The following is a 19,757-nucleotide window of genomic DNA, read 5'->3' on the forward strand; positions in this document are numbered from 1 at the left end:
GTCACTTAACCCCAATTGCCTCACACAAAAAAAAAAAAAGAAAAAGAAAAAAAAGCTGCAATCATTGAGTTCTGGAGGTGGAGCCAAGATGGTGGAGTAAAACCAGGAAGCTGCCTGAGCTCTCCCAAATTTCCCTCAGAAGCAATGTTAAATTAAGCCTCTTAACAGATTCTGGAGTTACAAAACCTGCAAAAAAAACCAGAGTGAAACAATTTTCTGATTTAAAATAACCTAGAAGATCTTAAGGAAAGGTCTGTTTCATCTGGGTAAAAGGGGAGCACAGCTCAGTGCAGAGGGTGTCTGCGCAAGTGAGCAAAAGGCTTTCAGTCACAACACAGATCAGTAGCTGAGGACCTGAAGTCCTAGCCCAGCAAATTAGTGACACAGCAGGCCAGTTGTGAGGCCTACATCCCAACATAGAAGGCAATCTGCCAGCTGGAGTATCAGCTACCCAACAGATCCAACTAGGCTGGGCCACTACAATGCAGTGAGCAAACTGCAAGCTGCTAATGCCTCAGAGCAGAAAAACTGGTGACCTGGCCCCTGGCCCCCAGCAAAAGAAACTTGGGACAGTACACGCTGTATTCCAGGAGCAGAACTCAACCTTAAAAGCCACAGAAGAGGTTAAAATATGAATAAGAAACAAAACAGAACCCTCACCATTGAAAATTACAATAGTGAAAAGAAGGATCAAAACATAAACTTGGAGGAGGACAACAATGATAAAACGCTTACATGTAAAGCCTTAAAGGGGAAGAAGAATTGGTCTTGAGACCAAAAAGCCCTCTTGGAAGTGCTCAAAAAGGACTTTATAAACCAAATAAGAGAGGTAGAAGAAAAATTGGGAAAAGAAATGAGAGTTATGCAAGAGAAAGTCAATAGCTTGGAAAAAGAAAACAATACCTTAAAAAATACAATTGGACAAATGGAAAAGGAGGTGCAAAAGCTGACTGGGGAAAATAATTCCTTAAGAATCAGAATTGGGCAGATGGAAGCTAATGACTCAATGAGACAACAGTAAGAAGTAAAGCAGAATCCAAAGAATATAAAAGTAGAAAAAAACATAAAATGCCTCTTCAAAAAAACAACAGACTTAAAATAGATCCAGGAGGGCCAACCTACATGTAATTGGACTCCCTGAGGATCATAATAAAAAAAAGAGCCTAGACAGTATACATATTTCATGACTTTTTTTTTGTAGGGCAATGAGGGTTAAGTTGATGTAGGAGGCAAAAAAGGGGTTAACAGAAAAACCTAAGACCCAAGCATGAGCCCTAAAAGGGATTCAGACCTCAGTTAATGGATAACTTACAAGTCAGGATGCTAAGTTCTCTTACCCACATAAATCAGTACCCATAATGGGAACATAAAGGGGCAGGTTATATAACAATGATACATTGACAGGCTATAGAAACTAAAACTAGGAATAAATGATTAATGAAGATATTTTGAAACTAAGCATGGGAACCAGAAAGAGACATGCACAGAAAAGGCCTAATTTGTCCCCAAATTCACCTTATGACGTGTAAACCCCAAAAACACACCTCCACAGAAAAAGGTACCCACCTCAGGGGTTGGCTTAGGACCCCAGGAACTTCAAATTAGGATAGGCCCTCCCCTGTACCTCCCTAAGGTGGAGATTATTATAATGAGACTGATAATCAATTTATCCATACTATAAATATAACTGTCTTTCCTTTCCCTATTGGAGAAATATCTTTCCACTTTTCTGGTTCTCTCCCTGTGTTCACTCACAGTATTGCAATAAAACTTGGGAAACTGAGTCAATAAGTCTTGTAATTCCTTTGGGGTGACTCACGATCAACCTGACCCTAATTCCATCCCATATCAAAGTGACTTCCCCAGGGTCACACAGCTAATAAGTAGGGTCAGGTCCTCCTGAATCCAGGGCTAGTACTTTATCTACTGCACCACCTAGCTGCCCCCTTTCATGACATTTTCAATGAGAACTGCCCAATGTCTTATAACCAGAGGAAAAAGTAGTCATTGAAATAATCCTCCTGAAAGACTCCAAAAGGAGTATAATGGAATATAATGGTTAAATTCCAAAATTATCAAGTAAAGGAGAAAGTACTGCAAATAGCCAGAAAGAAACAATTTAAATATCAAGGAACAACTATCAGAATTATGCCGGAATTGGCAGTTTCAATATTAAAGGATTGGAGGGCTTGGAATATGATTTTCCTGGAGGGCAAAGGAACTGGGATCACAACGAAGAATGTACTACCCAGCAAAATTAATCATAATATTTCAGGGGAAAAGATGGGTATTTGATTAAAAAGGGAACTTTAAAACTTTCCTAATGGGGGGCAGCTAGATGGCGCATTGGATAAAGCACCGGCCCTGGATTCAGGAAGACCTGAGTTCAAATCTGGCCTCAGACACTTGACTCTTACTAGCTGTGTGACCTCGTGCAAATCACTTAACCCTCATTGCCCCACAAAAAAAAAAACACCTCAAAAACAAAACAAAATAAAACAAAAAACTTTCCTAATGAAAAGCCCATGACTGAACAGAAAATCCAATCTACATTTCAATCTAAATATAATCTACATTCAATCTACAGATGTATGAAAAGGGAAAAAGGGGAAAAAAGACATTTGATAAGGTTAAAATGTTTGCATCCCTACATGGGAAGAAGATACTTGTAATTTGAGAACTGTATTTTTATTAAGGAAGATAGGAGGAGTACACAGAGAAAAAAGGTGTTGATATAAGTTGATTCTGATGTGATGATATTTAAAAAACTTAAGGTGTAACAAAAATGATTATACTGGGAAAAGAGGAAAAGGAAGGCAGAATGGGGTAAATTACATCACATGAAGAAGCACAAAGGACCTGTTTACAATAGAGGGAAAGAAAGGAGGGGTGAGCATTGTTTTGACCTTACTCTTATCTGATTGGGCTTAAAGAGGGAATATCATACACAGTCAGTGGGGTATAGAATTTCATCTTTTTTCTTTTATTTACACTACAGAGTAATATAGGGAAGTAAAAGTGGAAAGGGGAAAGAATGAAAAGGAGGTAGGGCTGATAGATGGGAGGGTAGAGTGAAGTGCCCAGAAAAAAAAAAACACTAGTGAGAAGGGACAGGAGGAAAGGAAAGAAAGAGAAAAGGACAAACAAGGGGAAAAATAGGATGCAGGGAAATACACAGTAATTATAACTGTGAATGTGAATGGGATGAACTCTCCTATAAAATGGAAGCAGATAGCAGAGTGGATTAAAAAACAGAGTCCTACAGTATGTTGTTTACAAGAAACATATTTGAAGCAGAAGGATACACACAGAATGAAAGTAAAAGGCTGGAGCAGAATATATTATCCTTCAGGTAAAGTAAAAAAAGCAGGGGTAGCAATTCTTATCTCAGACAAAGCAAAAGCAAAAATTGACCCAATTAAAAGAGATAAGAAAACTGCATTTTGCTAAAAGGTATGACAGACAATGAAGTAATATCAATACTAAATATGTATGCAACAAGTGGTACAGCATCTAAATTCTTAGAGAAGTTACAAGAAGAAATAGATAGCAAAACTATATTAATGGGTAACCTCAACCTTCCCCTCTCAGAACTAAATAAATCTAACCACAAAGTTAATAAGAAAGACATTAAGGAGGTGAATAGAATTTTAGAAAAATTAAATATAATAGACCTCTGGAGAAAACTGAATGGGGATAGAAAAAAATAAACCTTTTTCTCAGTGGTACATGGCATGTACACAAAAATTGACTGTGTATTAGGGCATAAAAACCTCATAGTCAAATCCATAAAGGCAGATATAGTAAATGCATCCTTTTCAGATCATGATGCAATAACAATTATGTGTAATAACGGGCCATGGAAATATAGACCAGAAATTAATTGGAAACTAAATAATCTCATCTTAAAGAATGAGTAGGTCAAACAACAAATCCTAGAAAAAATAACTTCATTCAAGAGAATGACAATAATAATATGACAACATACCAAAACTTATGGGATGCAGCCAAAGAAATTCTTAGGGGAAATTTTATATCCCTAATTGCCTACATGAATAAAATAAAGAGAGAGGAGATCAATTAATTGGGCATGCGTGCAACTAAAAAGGTAGAAAAAGAACAAATTTTAAATCCCTAATTAAACACCAAATTAGAAATTCTGAAACTTAAAGGAGAGATTAATAAAACTGAAGTAAGAAAACAATAGAATTAATAAATGAAACTAAGACCTGGTTCTATGAAAAAAACAATAAAATAGATAAACCTTTGGTTAATTTGATTTTAAAAAAGAAGGAAGAAAACCAAATTACCAGCATCAAAAATGCAAAGGGTGAATTCACCACCAATAAAGAGAAAATTAAAACAATAATTAGGAGTTATTCTGCCCAACTATATGCCAATAAACTTGACAATCTAAATGAAATGAATGAATATCTACAAAACTAGAATTTGCCCATATTAACAGAAGAGGAAATGAAATCCTTAAATAAGCCCATTTTAGAAAAAGAAGTTGAACAAGACATCAATGAACTCCCTAAGAAAAAATCTCTAGGGCCAGATGGGTTTACAAGTGAATTCTACCAAACATGTAAAGAAAATTAATTCCAATACTATACAAACTATTTGGAAAAAAATAGGTGAAGAAGGAAACCTACCAAATTTCTTTTATGAGACAAATGTGCTGATACCTAAATTGTGAAGAGCAAAAACAGAGAAAGAAAATTATAGACCAATCTCCCAAATGAATATTGATGCAAAAATTCTAAGTAGAACCTTAGCAGAGAGATTACAGCAATTTATCACCAGGATAATACACTGTGACCAGGTGGGATTTATACCAAGAATGCAGGGCTGGTTCAATATTAGGAAAACTACCAATATAATCGACCACATAAATAACAAAACTAACCAAAATCATATGATTATCTCAATAGATGCAGAGAAAGCTTTTGACAAAATACAGCACCCATTCCTATTAAAAACACTGAGGAGCATAGGAATAAATGGAGCTTTCCTTAAGATGATAAACAGTTTCTATCTTAAACCATCAGCAAGCATCATATGCAATGGGGATAAGTTAGAGGCATTTCCAATAAGATCAGGTGTGAAATAAGGATGTCCATTATCACCACTATTATTCAATATTGTACTAGAAATATTAGCCTTAGCAATAAGAGAAGAAAAAGAAATTGAAGGAATTAGAATAGGCAAGGAAGAAACAAAACTATTACTCTTTGCAGATGATATGATGGTATACTTAGAGAAGCCAAAAAATCAACTCAAAAACTACTTGAAACAATTAACAACCTTTGCAAAGTTGCAGGATATAATATAAACCCACGTAAATCATCAGCATTTCTATATATGACCAACAAAGTCCAACAGCAAGAGATAGAAAGAGAAATTCCATTAAAAATAACTGTAGACAATATAAAATACTTTGGAATCTACCTGCCAAGGCAAACCCAGAAACTATATAAACACAATTACAAAACATTTTTCACACAAATAAAATCAGATCTAAATAAAAGGAAAAATATAAATTGTTCATGGGTAGGCCATGCTAATATAATAAAAATGACAATTCTACCTAAATTAATGTACTTACTCAGTGCCATACAAATAAAACTACCAAAAATTATTTCATAAAGCTAGAAAAATTAATAACAAAATTCATATGGAAGAACAAAAGGCCAAGAATATCAAGGGAATTAATGAAAAAAATGCAAAAGAAGGTGGCCGAGCTGTACCAGATCTAAAACAATATTATAAAGCAGCAATCAACAAAAATATTTAGTACTGGTTAAGAAATAGAGAGGTGGATCAGTGGAATAGGTTAGGCATACAAAACACAGCAGTAAATGAATATAGCAATCTCCTGTTTGGTAAACCCAAAGTCTCTAGCCTCCAGGATAAGAACTCACTATTTGACAAAAACTTCTGGGAAAACTGGAAAATAGTATGGCAGAAACTAGGCATAGACCAACATCTTACACTGTACACCAAAGTAAAGTCAAAATGGGTATAAGGTCTAGACATAAAGGGTAATACCATAGGCCAATTAGGAAAGGAAGAGTTTACTTGTCAGATCTATGTGAGATAGAGAACATTATGAAATGCTGAGTGGATCATTTTGACCACATTAAATTTAAAAGGTTTTGCACAAACAAAACCAATGCAAGCAAGATTAGGAGGAAAGCAGAAAGCCGGGAAACAATTTTTTGACAGTCATTGTTTCTGATAAAGGCCTCATATCTAAACTATATAGAGAACTGAATCAAATATTAATTCTTATGAATACAAGTTATTCTCCAATTGAGAAATGGTTAAAGGATATGAACAGGCAGTTTTCAGATGATGAAATTAAAGCTATCTACAGCCATATTAAAAAAAATGTTCTCAATCACTACTGATTAGAGAAATGCAAATTAAAACTACTCTAAGGTACCTCCTCACACCTATCCAATTGGCTAATATGACAAAAAAGGAAAATTATAAATATTGGAGAACATGTGGGAAAATTGGAACACTAATGAACTGTTGGTAGAGCTGTGAACTGAGCCAACCATTCTGGAGAGCAATTTGGAACTATGCCCAAAGGCTGTAAAACTGTGCATACTTTTTCACATAGCAATATGTGAACTGCTATTTCAGTATCCCAAAGAGATCATTAAAAAGGGAAAAGGACCCACATGTACAAAAATATTTATAGCAGTTCTCTTTGTGGTAGCAAAGAATTAGAAATTCAGGGGATGCCCATCAATTGGGGAATGGCTAAACAAGTTATGGTATATGAATGTAATGGAATATTATTGTGCTATAAGAAATGATAAGCAGATGAATTTTAGAAAAATCTGGAAAGAATTACATGAATTGATGCTGAGTGAAATGAGCAGAACCAAGAGAACTTTGTGCACAGTATCAGCAACAATGTGTGATGGTCAACTGTGATAGGCTTAACTCTTCCCAGTAATACAAGTACATTAATACAAGACAATGCCAAAAGACTCATGGTGGAAAATGCTTTCTACATCCAGAAAAAGAACTGTGGAATCTGAATGCAGATTGAAGCATACTATTTTCACTTTTGTTGTTGCTTTTTTGTTATTGTTCTTGTTTATTTTTTTCTTTTTGTTCTAATCCTTCCCTTACAACATGACTAATGTAGAAATATGGTTTTTGTTTCATTTTTGTGGGGCAATGAGGGTTAAGTGACTTGCCCAGAGTCACACAGCTAGTAAGTGTCAAGTGTCTGAGGCCGAATTTGAATTCAGGTCCTCCTGACTCCAGGGCCAGTGCTTTATCCACTGTGCCATCTAGCTGCCCCCTAGAAATATGTTTAACATGATTGTAATAAAACCTATATCACATTGCTTGCTGGTCTCAGGAGGGGGGAAAGAAGGGAAGGTGAGAGAAAAATTTGTAATTAAAAAAATATCTTTATTTGTAATTGGAAAAAATAAAAAATAAAATAAAATTTGAAAAATAGAAAAAGCTTCAATCATTAAAATAATCTGGTACTAGTTAAAAAATAGAGTGGTAGATCAGTGGAATAGATTAGGTATATAATACACAGTAGTAAATGATCATAGTAATCTAGTGTTTGATAAATCCAAAGATTTCCTTTGGGGACAAGACCTCACTATTTGACAAAAATTGCTGGGAAAATGGGAAAACAGTTTGGCAGAAACTAGGTATAGACCAGCATCTCACAACAAATATCATGATACGGTCAAAATGGTTACATTATTCAGACATAAAGAGTGATACCATATGCAAATTAGGGGAGCATGGAATAACTTACCTGTCAGATCTATAGATAAGGGATAATTTATGACCAAACAAGAGATAGAAAGCATTAAAAGATATAAATGTATAATTTTGATTGAATTTTAAAAGTTTAACACAAACAAAACCAATGCAGCCAAGATTAGAAGGAAAGCAGAAAGCTGGGAAATAATTTTTTTTGTGGGGGGGGGCAATGGGGGTTAAGTGACTTGCCCAGGGTCACACAGCTAGTAAGTGTCAAGTTGAACTCAGGTACTCCTGAATCCAGGGCCAGTGCTTTATCCACTCTGCCACCTAGCTGCCCCCGGAAATAAATTTTCATGGCAAATGTCTCTGATAAAAGCCTTATTTTTCAAAATGTATAGAGTACTGAGTGAAATTTATAATAATACCAGTCATTCTCCAGTTGACAGTCAAAGGATATGAGCAAGCAGTTTTCAGATGAAAAAAATGAAGCTACCTATGGTCATATTTTAAAATGCTCTAAATCACTATTGATTAGAAAAATGCAAATTACAACTCTGAAGTATCACTTCACACCTATTAGATTGGCTAATATGACAAAAAAAGGAAAATGATAAATGTTGGAGAAGATGTGGGAAAATTAGAACACTAATGCATTGTTGGTGGAGTTGTAAACTAATCCAGCCATTCTGAAGAGCAATTTGGAACTATGCCTAAAGGCTGTAAAACTGTGCATACCTTTTCACATAGCAATACCATTGCTATTTCTATATCCCAAAGAGATCCAAGTAAGAGGAAAAGGTCCTATATGTACAAAAATATTGATAGCAGCTTTTTTAGTGGTGGCAAAGAATAGGAAATTGAGGAGATGCCCATCAATTGAGGAATGGCTAAACAAGTTGGAATATATGATAGTATTGGAATACTATTGTGCTATAAGAAATGACAAGCTGGATGGTTTTAGAAAAAAAGACTTATATGAACTGTTGCAAAGTGAAATTATAAGAACCAGTAGAACAACATACACAATAACAGCAACATTGAGTGATGATCATCAGTGAATGACTTAACTATTCCCAGCAATACAATGATCCAAGACAATTCCAAAGGACTCAGGATGAAAAATGCTATCTATTTTCAGAGAATTAACTGAGGGAGTCTGAATGCAGATCTAAGTGTAGTATTTTTCACTTTTTTTTGGGGGGGGTGGTTGGTCTATGTTTTCTTTTACAATGTGAATAATAGCGGGGAAAAGAATATATCACTGCCTACATGTTATCTCAAGGATACAGGGCAGTTTCTGATTAAATAAAGAGAAGTAGCAATAGACCATGGAAGGGGCAGCTAGGTGGCGCAGTGGATAGAGCACTGGCCCTGGATTCAGGAGGACCTGAGTTCAAATCTGACCTCAGACACTTAACACTTACTAGCTGTGTGACCTTGGGCAAGTCACTTAACCCCAATTGCCTCACCCCCCCCAAAAAAATAGACCATGGAAAAGAGAGGTATTTGAAAAATGGACCCTGATTATTAAAGGCAACATTGACAAGAACTATGGTAATGCATGCTAATGATATCATAATAAGAATAAACAACAAGAAAGGCATAATACTTTCAAGTGATTATTGAATGGCATTCATGAAGGGACTGAAGAGAAACAACATCTCTGTGGATTAGGAAGTATATTACCTAATAAATATAATGTCCTTTGACCAGAAGAGAAGCTATATCTGAGTTGCATAATTCAGCAAGCTTACTTCTTATAGCTTGTTATCAGATCTATGCAACCTCAGTATTAGGTTTTATATATTTGTAAGTCTTTGTTATCTGAAACCCTTCTGGCCACAGCAGAAGAGATGGTTTCTTAAGCTTCAGGAGAATAACATCTTAGTTCCAGTGGGCGGAGATGGACTGAAGTCACTGACTCAGAAGCATATTAAGAACTCTTACCTGAACACTAGAACATTTCCTCTCCATGCCCCACTCCCCACCCCACCTACCCCAACACCATACCATCACTTTGGACTAGCATGTTCAAGGCTATAAATTTCAATAAACAACAACAGATGCAAAATATCTTGGGATTGTCGAGTGAATAACATTTAGAGAAGAGGAAGGGAGGAGAATACATACACAGATTTATATATGATTAGGGCAGTGGGAGTCTAGAGGGATGTGGCTTCTTGAATATAAGGTATACTAGCTGGCCTCTACCATATAAGAAGTTAGACCCAAGTTGTGTATGTACAGCAAGTTTATTCCCCATAGCTTTAATCCAGTGCTATGCTAACTTAATAAAATACTTATCTAGCACAGGGACTCTCTGCTGAGGTCACAGAGGCTAACAGCCTGTGATAGTCCCTACCCTTTCAGTTTGCCCTAGGTTCATTGCTCTGGAGTCCTCTATCTTCTGAATAGGAGACTAGGCTCCCCAGTGCTCCAATGCCACCCCACTTTGTATTTCCACTCAATAATTCTTTTTTTAGTTCTAGTCTAAGAGTTCTCCCCAGAAAGTGAGGAAAGTACAAAGACCCTCAGAGTACAACTATGAAACGGATATGGGATGGATAATTTTATTCCTATGAAGGAAACGGGATGTTAAGCTATAAAGAATTACAAAATGATGGGAAGAGAATCCAGTAACCTTTTATTAGTAGTACAATTATTTCAGTTGAGAGGTTAATATTCAGGCCTAGTTGGGACTTTTGCAAAGATTTTCTTTGGAAAGGATATTAATTTTACATTTTTACCCATTTAACATTTTTATCTCCATTGAATATAGTCGAGTAGAATCTTTCTGATGGCTTCTTTCTCTGTGTAGGCAACCCTGTGCCTTTTGGCTGGTCTCCCTCTCCACCACTACTCCAGTAGGTATCATCCTGCTGCTGGGGGTTGGAGGTGGAGGGGAGAGATGCTGGCTGCCTTTTGAGATTTCACAAGGCCTAGTACTGCAGGAAAAAAAAAGACACAAGTGGGAGGTTGTCCCATTGGAGGCCCAGACTTATTTAAGACTCATGATTCATACCTGGGTGGAGGGGAGGGAAGAAATAATCATTTATTAAGCCCCTATTATGTGCTAAGTGCTTTACAAATAGTATGTCCTTTGATCCTCACAACAACCCTGTGAGGTAGGTGCTATTATTATTCTCATTTTATAGTTTAGGAAATGGCAGGAAACAGGAGACTAGGGTCACACAGCTAGGCTGGGGCTGGATTTGAACTCAGGTCTTTCTGATTCCAGGCCCGGTACTCTAGTGCCCCTCCCACATTTTTTTTTCCAAGAGAGCTCCAAGAGTTGTCTTTAACTTAAGGCTAGAAGAAAGATGAGATCTAGGGGGTCGGGACAGGGGTGTGGTGGAGCCACCTAGAGCTAGTTCAAGGGCCAATTGTTAAATTTTCAGTGTGAGCATTTGCACTTTGGAAATTGCCAAACACTGCAATCAGTTTGATTTACTGTTTTGTTTGGTTGTCTAGACCAGAAAGTGATGGAGAAAATGTTAATAATGCCAATTAAACTTAAAAGTGTGTGTAAATTCCTTTTTTCCCCAGAAATCCAGTGGGCAGGAACAACCTCTTTGATATTGTTATGGGGAAATAGGTTGGGTGTTGGGGTGGTCCTTAGGAATTCCTCTTTAAAGAATTACACCCTCTCACACACAAATCCAATTAGAATAAAATAATATTTTATTTGGGCGCTAGAGAAAGGAAACCTCAAGGAGAGATAGTTCCAGAGAGGTCATTCTCTGAGATACCTGTCTCCTTGGGCAGGCGAAAGGCAAATACTTTCATTGAGGATGAATGGTGGGGTGATCATCTGACTGTGGAAAGTTCCATTATTGGGGGTGATCACCGGAGCGTGGGATGCCCCCCACTGGTGGTGGCAGGGAGAAGCTGGGCAAGAGGCGACTCCGATCTCTTGAGCAATCTCCATCCTCCTGGCTCCACTCAGGCAGCAGCCACACCTAGACTTATCTCCTCTAGGGGTTGGGGAGTGTGGAATGAAGGGTGGTGGTCCTGGAGCTTATCTCTTTAGGTGTGTCTGTCCTTTGGTTTAGCTTCTCGAGGAGAAAGTTCCCTGATTTCCCCCAGAAAACTTCTGAGGTACCCCAGGCCCATAACAGTATGTTACTACAGAAGTTTTGAATTAGTAAGCAATTAAAAGAATTTTTTTGGGGGGGGGCAATGAAAGTTAAGTGACTCGCCCAGGATAACACAGCTAGTGCCAAGTGTCTGAAGCTGGATTTGAATTCAGGTCCTCCTGCATCCAGGGCCTGTTCTTTATCCACTGCACCACCTAGCTGCCCCCAAGAATTTTTTTGTCATATCAGATAAATCCTTGAGAATTCATGGACACAAGGAAGCAATTAGAGGATAGCTGTGTCTACTCTGAAGTGGGGGGATAGACAGGGGAGGAGGAGTTTCTGGGCACATATGCCCAGAAGCAGACCCAGCCCAAGTTTCTATGAGCTTGTCTGGAATACCAGCTGACCATGTTTCAAAGGTTGGGGAGAGAAGACTACACTTAGATAATTCCAGGTATTCATGTTACTCCATAATTCTGCGATAGCAGCAATGGATTTAATTGTTCAGATTGATCGTGAGGCATCCCAAAAGAATTACAAGACTCAGTGACTCAGTTTCCCAAGTTTTATTAAAATACTGTGAAGCCAAAGGGAGAATACCATAGAAAAGAAAAGGTATCTCGAATAGGGAGATGAAAATGGTTATATTTATAGTGAGAAAAGTAGGTTATCTCCTCATTATCTCAATCTCCTCCTTGTGGGAGGTTCATAGGAGGTCTTACCCTAATTTGGACTTCCTGGGGTCCCACGACATCCCCCGAGGCAGGTACCTTTTTCCCTGGAGGGGTTTACATGTCATAAGGTGAACCTAAGGGCATATTTGTCCTTCTCTGTACATGTTCCTAAAGACATGCTTAAACTTGTCAAACCCAGAGGGTCTCTGTGTTTTTGATATCTCTTTACTTAAGATCTGGTTTCTAGGTGTCCTGCCATCTAGGAATATTAATGGCTATTAATGGTTAATGGTCCCTGGTTACTGTTTCTGTTGGTAGTAAGGGTTGATAGGGACTCGAACCCTCTTGGTTACAGTACTTTTGATGAAAACACAAACCTTAGTTTCTCTCTTTTGGGGGGGGGTGTTTGAGGCAATTGGGGTTACGTGACTTGCCCAAGGTCACACAGCTAGTAAGTGTCAAGTGTCTGAGGTCGGACTTGAACTCAGGTCTTCCTGAATCTAGGGCCAGTGCTCTATCCACTTCTCCACCTAGCTGCCCCCTTAGTTTCTCTATTAACCCTGTAAGGTACTATTGATAAGAACCCAATTCTTAGGTAATCTGTTAGCCCCTTTTAGCTACAGTTGATAGGTTATCTGTTAACCCTTTTAACCTCCTCCATCAATTCCAGTGGCTATAAGGGATGGTCTAGGATCAACATCCTGGCACATTTGGCAGGATATCTGGTCAATACGTGTGTTCATAAAAGGCTATGTTTTCTAGGGGGAAATCCCTGATTGCTCCATACCTTGCTCACTACTAGAATGATGATGTATTTGGTAAGTGTTGGAGATGTAAACCAGAGCTCTCAGTAGAATTTAGGTCTCTTTCCCCAAAGTGGAAGGCCAAAGAATGCAAAGGCCGGTCTTCAAATCTAAATCCCATTCTTCCTAAAAGGGAAGGAAACTAGAGAAAGACAGTGCCTATAAGAAATAAATAAAGGTTTTATTAAGCAAGAAAGGAAATTTAACATGCTCATGGGTACTTATCCAGCCTATTGTTGAATAGGAAGCTAGGTAATAGATTACAGAGGTTTATATACAGTTTAAATAAAGGAAAGCAAGAAATTTGGAGGGAAAGGTGGGTTTAGGAAGGAATGTGTCAGTGGGTCCCATTCCCAAGGGGAGGAGGGGGGAATTCCAGGGGTCAAGGATATGTCCTTTGATTGGGTTCAGAGTTACTGATACCCTGCATGTCCAACTAGGTTTGCTTGCCTCCTGCAAAGGATTGTTTGGTGTGTTAGCCAGTGCAGCCAGTTCTCATGCAATTGTTTTGATTACCTGGATAACTGGGGGACTCAAGCAAATAAAGGTATCCATTTTCACAGAAAGTATCTGAGATCCTTTACTGAGAAGTGGTTTGAGTTACTTGAAAAGAGCCTGGGGTCAGGGTTGGAATAGATTAGGAGGAATTAGAGGTACATGGGGGATGTTTCTGATCCCAGGATCAGCTGAAAAGGAAAGGAGTGGTCCTCTAATCTTTGTCAGGAGGTACAGAAGCCCTTGTTACAGTTAGTCATGGACTGAGCTATGTGCCATCTGGGAAAACATTTCCCTGAGAGATACAGAGGATTAAAACTGGCCTTAGGCTCATCAGTCACATGATGTTGCTCAGGCTAGGTGGACCAATCAACACACATTTATTTATTAAAGGTTTACTGTGGGCACTGTGCTAAGTAGTTGGGATTCAAAAGCAAATGTGACATGGTTTTCATCCTCAAGGGGCTTACATTTTATCAGGGAAGGATACAAGGTCATTTGTGGGGAGGGGGATCAAAAAGACTTAATCTAGAAGGCTCCCGTTGAGCAGAGTCTAAAACAAAGCCTGAGATGAGGGAGGGAAGGTGTTCCAGGCATGGGGATTGTCTGGTGCGAAGATGTAGAGACAGGAAATGGAATGTCATTCATGTATAAGAAACCATAAGAAGGCAGACTGATTGGGACAAAGCATGTATGAAGGGGAATAATTTCAGGGATGAGAGATCAGACCCATTTTTTAAAAAAAGCTTATCCTCACTGTGATATGATATGAGTAGTTCTAATTGAGGACAGATTTCCACATCTCCATTCCTGTTCCCTTATCATCCAGGAATTTTTTTTTTTTTTGAAATTGCCAGCACTTAGCACAATGCCTAGCTAGCTCATAGTAGGCACTTAATGATTGTTGACTGACTATTATGGAGCTAGTCCTAGACTGATCTCATTAAGGGCAAGAACCCTGAAGATGCAATTGACCTCTTATGTGCAGTTTTTGACTTGGCAGAGGAGTCCAATTCATGGAAATGGAAACTTGAGGAGTTGGCCCATGGTCAATTTATTATTTGGCCAGGGTTGGGCATGGGCTACAGTTCTCTTTCTGGAAGGAAGTCCTTTGTTCTGTTCCAAGAGAGAGTGGTATATAACAAGAAGTTTGATGATGCAGAAGTTTGATATGCAGACAATGGGAGTACCCAGTGATATGTTCTGAGACCAACCAGAAGAGACTGACAACCTTCAGGCAAAATTCCTGGGGAAGGGTCCCATGATCTCTCTCTCTTTTTTTTTTTTTTTTTTGGCGGGGCAATGGGGGTTAAGTGACTTGCCCAGGGTCATACAGCTAGTAAGTGTCAAGTGTCTGAGGTTGGATTTGAACTCAGGTACTCCTGAATCCAGGGCCGGTGCTTATCCACTGTGCCACCTAGCCGCCCCCCCACGATCTCTTGATAAGGTGTCATGTTCCATGGGACAGTGTGTCACTAGTAATTTTCCTAGGGAGTCATAATATATTAAGTATTTAAGTATAACATTCCAATACTGCACTTAGTATGGTTCCTGGCACATGATAGTTGTTTAATAAATGCTTGTTGAATGACTAGCTGAAAAGTGGGCACACTGACAGTTTGAAGAGGAGAGTCTTATTCACCCCAACTAATTGGTCAGAGGGAGACCCAGCCCACCACTTAAGGCCTCTCTGATTATCTGTCAATCTTGAAGAGGGTAAAAAGGGTCAGATGACCCTATTTCATTTTGGTTGGTACTTGATACTGACTCCACATGCTCAGAGAATACTCGAGTAACATGTTTAAGCGGAAGGAAGGAAGCAACATATAAGTCATCTGGTAGAGTCATAAGCTGTGTGAATAATGAGTGACTAATAACCACTGATAATAATAATGACTTTAAAGATTGCAAAGTGTTCTGCATACATTATCTTACTTGAGCCTTATAATAACCCACTGAGATAGATAATAGAGCTATTATTATCTCCATTTTACAGATTAATAACAAGTCTCAGAGCAATTAAATGATTTGCTCATAGTTGCAGAGCTGATGTATTAGAGGTGTGATTCAGACTCTATCCACTATGCCATGCTGCCTTTCTAATGTTACTGAGAACTACTGGCCAGACAATGACAATGGGCCTGAGGGCAATTCAGCATCATAACAACTTAATTGAGGCACTAATTTTGAGATACTCTATCCTGGGCTTTGCCCCCAAGGAATGAAGGATAGTGAATGAATCCATATAGCTTGAATTACCAATCCATCAGTCAATAAGTATTTTATTAACCACCTACTATGTGCTAGGCATTGTGCTAGACATTTTGGATACAAGTACCATAAAGTACTTTAAATGTTGATTGGTTAATTGGATTGGTCCTGAAGTTGCTAAAGGCTTTGGGAGTATCAATATCCTTTTGACACCTGAGTCTTAGGATAAGATCATCTTCACATGAAAAAAATCAACTATTTTCATGGGCATATCTACTTGAGGGTCATTCCATCAGATCCACAATATGATTCAAAAACCCTGTACAATTCCATGTGTTCCTAACATTTTTACTTGGGACCATACCAGACAGATAGGAATAAGAACCAGTAGAATCTGGATTCTATTACCTTTCTAGGAGTGGTAATGTCTCTCTGGAGGAAATTGTAGTGATACCACAAAACCCATTACCCATATCTGCTTTAGTCAACTTATTATAATCACTCCTGGGGTTTATTGGCTTTAGTCTGGAAAGCTTTACTTTCATTAGCACCTGCTACGCCTTCTATCAGGTTCTCACTGAAGCAAACTAACTCCCTTTCAATGGATAGAGAGGGACAGCTACGAGGTGCAATGGATAGAGTTTGGGGCCTCAAGTCAGGAAGACCTGAATTACTAGCTGTGTAACCCTGGGCAAATCGCTTAACTTCTGTTTGCCTCTGTTTCCTCATCTGCAAAATGGGGGGAATAATAGCACCTACCTCACAAGGATGTTGTAAAGATTAAATGAGTTTGAGTTTGAGTGGCCACATCATATAGCTGAATACCCCCTCACCCCCAGTATGGTGGACAATGACTGTTTGTTTGTTTGTTTTGGGTTTTTTTTTGAGGGTTGAGTGACTTGCCCAGGGTCACACAGCTAGTAAGTATCAAGTGTCTGAGGCTGGATTTGAACTCAGGTCCTCCTGAATACAGGGCCCGTGCTTTATCCTGAGGGTTACTTTTGAAGATGATCTTAAACAGATGGAAGGCGTGGCAGGTGCTAATGAAAGTAAAGCTTTCCAGACTAAAGCCAATAAATCCCAGGAGTGATTATAATACATTGACTAAGGCAGATATGGGTAATGGGTTTTGTGGTATCACTTCAATTCCCTCCAGACAGATATTACCACTCCTAGAAAGGTAATAGAATCCAGACTCTACAGTTGGGCATCAATTGTATGGAGACTGTACTTTTGGTGTTAATTCACATGTGCCTAGGATTACAGTAGCTATTTCCACTATGAAATTATGTATGGAGGCTACATATCCAACTTAGATCCAGCCAGAGGATTCCAAAGTTGTTGCAGAACCCAAAGAGCCTGAAGAGAGAGACTCCAAGAAATCTGAAGAGAGTCAAGGAAAATGAATAGACAGCTGTGAGTGAAGAGATCAAAGCTCTTCTCTCGCTTCTCACGAACTCTGCCCCTCTCTTCACATAGGCTCAGGACATTGATCTCCACCAATAAGGAAAGAGTCCTATTTCAATGGACTTTGGGACTTGGGTTACACCTAGTATTACTGGATAAGTAGGATTTAAATTGGTAAGGAATATAAAATGAGTATCTATAGAGATCTAATATCTGGAATAATTGATTCTGGACTAGGATGTGACAACAGGTAGGGCATGAACCTACCATATATCATGATGACTAACAGCTGGTGTTTGGTCCAACTAGGGGGCATGTCTTAGAGAAAGCAATGCATGCACATCTTCACGGGTTAGTGCAACTGATACATAGATTTATTTTTTTTATTCTGAATAGAATTTTATTTTCCAAAATATATGTAAAAACAAAATTTTAACATCAATTTTTTTAAAACTTTGTGTTCCAACTTCTCTTCCCCCTCCATTTCCACCCCCACCCACAAGAACTCAATCAATTCAAAATAAGTTATACATGAGTAGTCATGGAAAAATTCCCATATTAGCTAGTTGTAAGAGAAAACAGTCAAAAAAACCCAAACTTCAGATTAAGAAATTGTCAAAGAGGAAATGAAAAAAAAATTTTTTAAATGTGTTTCCATCTGTTTTCAGATACTATCAGTTCTTTCTCTGCAGACCGGCTGCAATCTTCATAAGTCCCTCAGGGTTACATTGGATCATTGCCTTGCTGAAAACAACCACATGCTTCCCAGCAGATCATCCCCCACTATTGCTGTTATTTTATATACAGTACATTTCACTGTGCTTCAGCTCATGTAGGTCTCTCCAGGTTTTCCCGATAGCATCCTGTTCATCACAACCTCTATATCAACCTTAAGCTTGACAGAGAATCTTCTTCACAAAAGCCCAGCAAAGTAGGTACCATACATTTTGCCATTATAATCAATCATCATAACTATTTCCGTCCATCCTACTCCCTTCCCATGACATTTACTCTATCTTCTTTTTACCTATTCCTCCTCAGAGGTGCCTTACTTCTGACTATCCTCTCCCTCGTTCTGCACTCCCTTTTTCCACCCTTCCTTCCTTGTCCTCTTCCCCTCCTATTTTCCTGCAGGGTTAAATAGATTGCTCCTCCCAACTGGGTATGAAAGCTATTCCCTCCATGAGCCCACTCCAATGAGATCAGGGTCCCTGAGCTAATTCTGTGTTCTAAATTTTTCTTCCTCCCTCCCTCCTCAACCCTCCCTATGAGATCAAGCAATTCAATATGTCATACTAATGCAGTCATGCAGAACATCTTCATCTTCCTTGAAAGTGTTTTGCTTTTTACTGCTCTCTCCCCCAGTCTGCCATTTCCTCCTTCCCTTCCCCCCCCCTTTTCTCCCTCTCTTCCCCCAGGGCAAAAGTATATTACTATACCTACTTGAGTATGTATGTTAGTCCTTCTTTGAGCCAATTCTGATGATATTAAGGTTCACTCACTCCCCAACTCCTTCCCCCTCTTCTACTCTCCTCCATAAGCTTTCTTCTTGTTTCCTTCATGCATAGATTTATTTTTGTGGCCCAGGTAAACCTGATCAAGTTAGAGTATGAAGGATGGAATATCAGCTGGGGACACACACACACACACACACACACACACACACACACACACATATATGTTTGATGGGTTCAGACTGTACTTTATAAGGGTATTTTAGAAGCCAGTGATATTAAATAGTGACAATCTTCCCTGATAGGGGAGCCAATTTGTTATTAAGGACTCCCATGTACCTAACACTTTATTTATTTAAAGTTTTTTATGAACAGATTTTGCTTTGACATATAATACAAACCCCTAGTATGCTCCCTATTAAATCTTTGTGAAACACTTGAAAATAATTTAGTAAAGCAAACACAAAAAATAATTGTGACCAATAGAACAAGCAAACTTTGACTTTAATTTTCTGTTTGTTAAAAAGAAAAGATCGGTGTACATTTTATAAGTTAGTGCCTGTGGGAAGATAGGCACACTAATGTACTGGTTTTTTGTTTGTTTTTGTTGTTGTTTTGTGAGGCGATTGGGGTTAAATGACTTGCCCAGGGTCACACAGCTAGTAAGTGTTAAGTGTCTGAGGTTGGATTTGAACTCAGGTCCTCCTGAATCCAGGGCCAGTGCTCTATCCATTGTGCCACCTAGCTGCCCCTACTATTGTATTGTTAGTGGAGCTGTGATTTAGTAGAGCCATTTTAGAAAGTAATTAAGAATTATGCAAGGAAAGTGACTAAAATATCCATACCCTTTGACCCAGATATTCCACTTTAATGCATAAA

Source organism: Dromiciops gliroides, chromosome 3 (assembly GCF_019393635.1).
Source record: "Dromiciops gliroides isolate mDroGli1 chromosome 3, mDroGli1.pri, whole genome shotgun sequence".
Classification (NCBI taxonomy): Eukaryota; Metazoa; Chordata; class Mammalia; order Microbiotheria; family Microbiotheriidae; genus Dromiciops; species Dromiciops gliroides.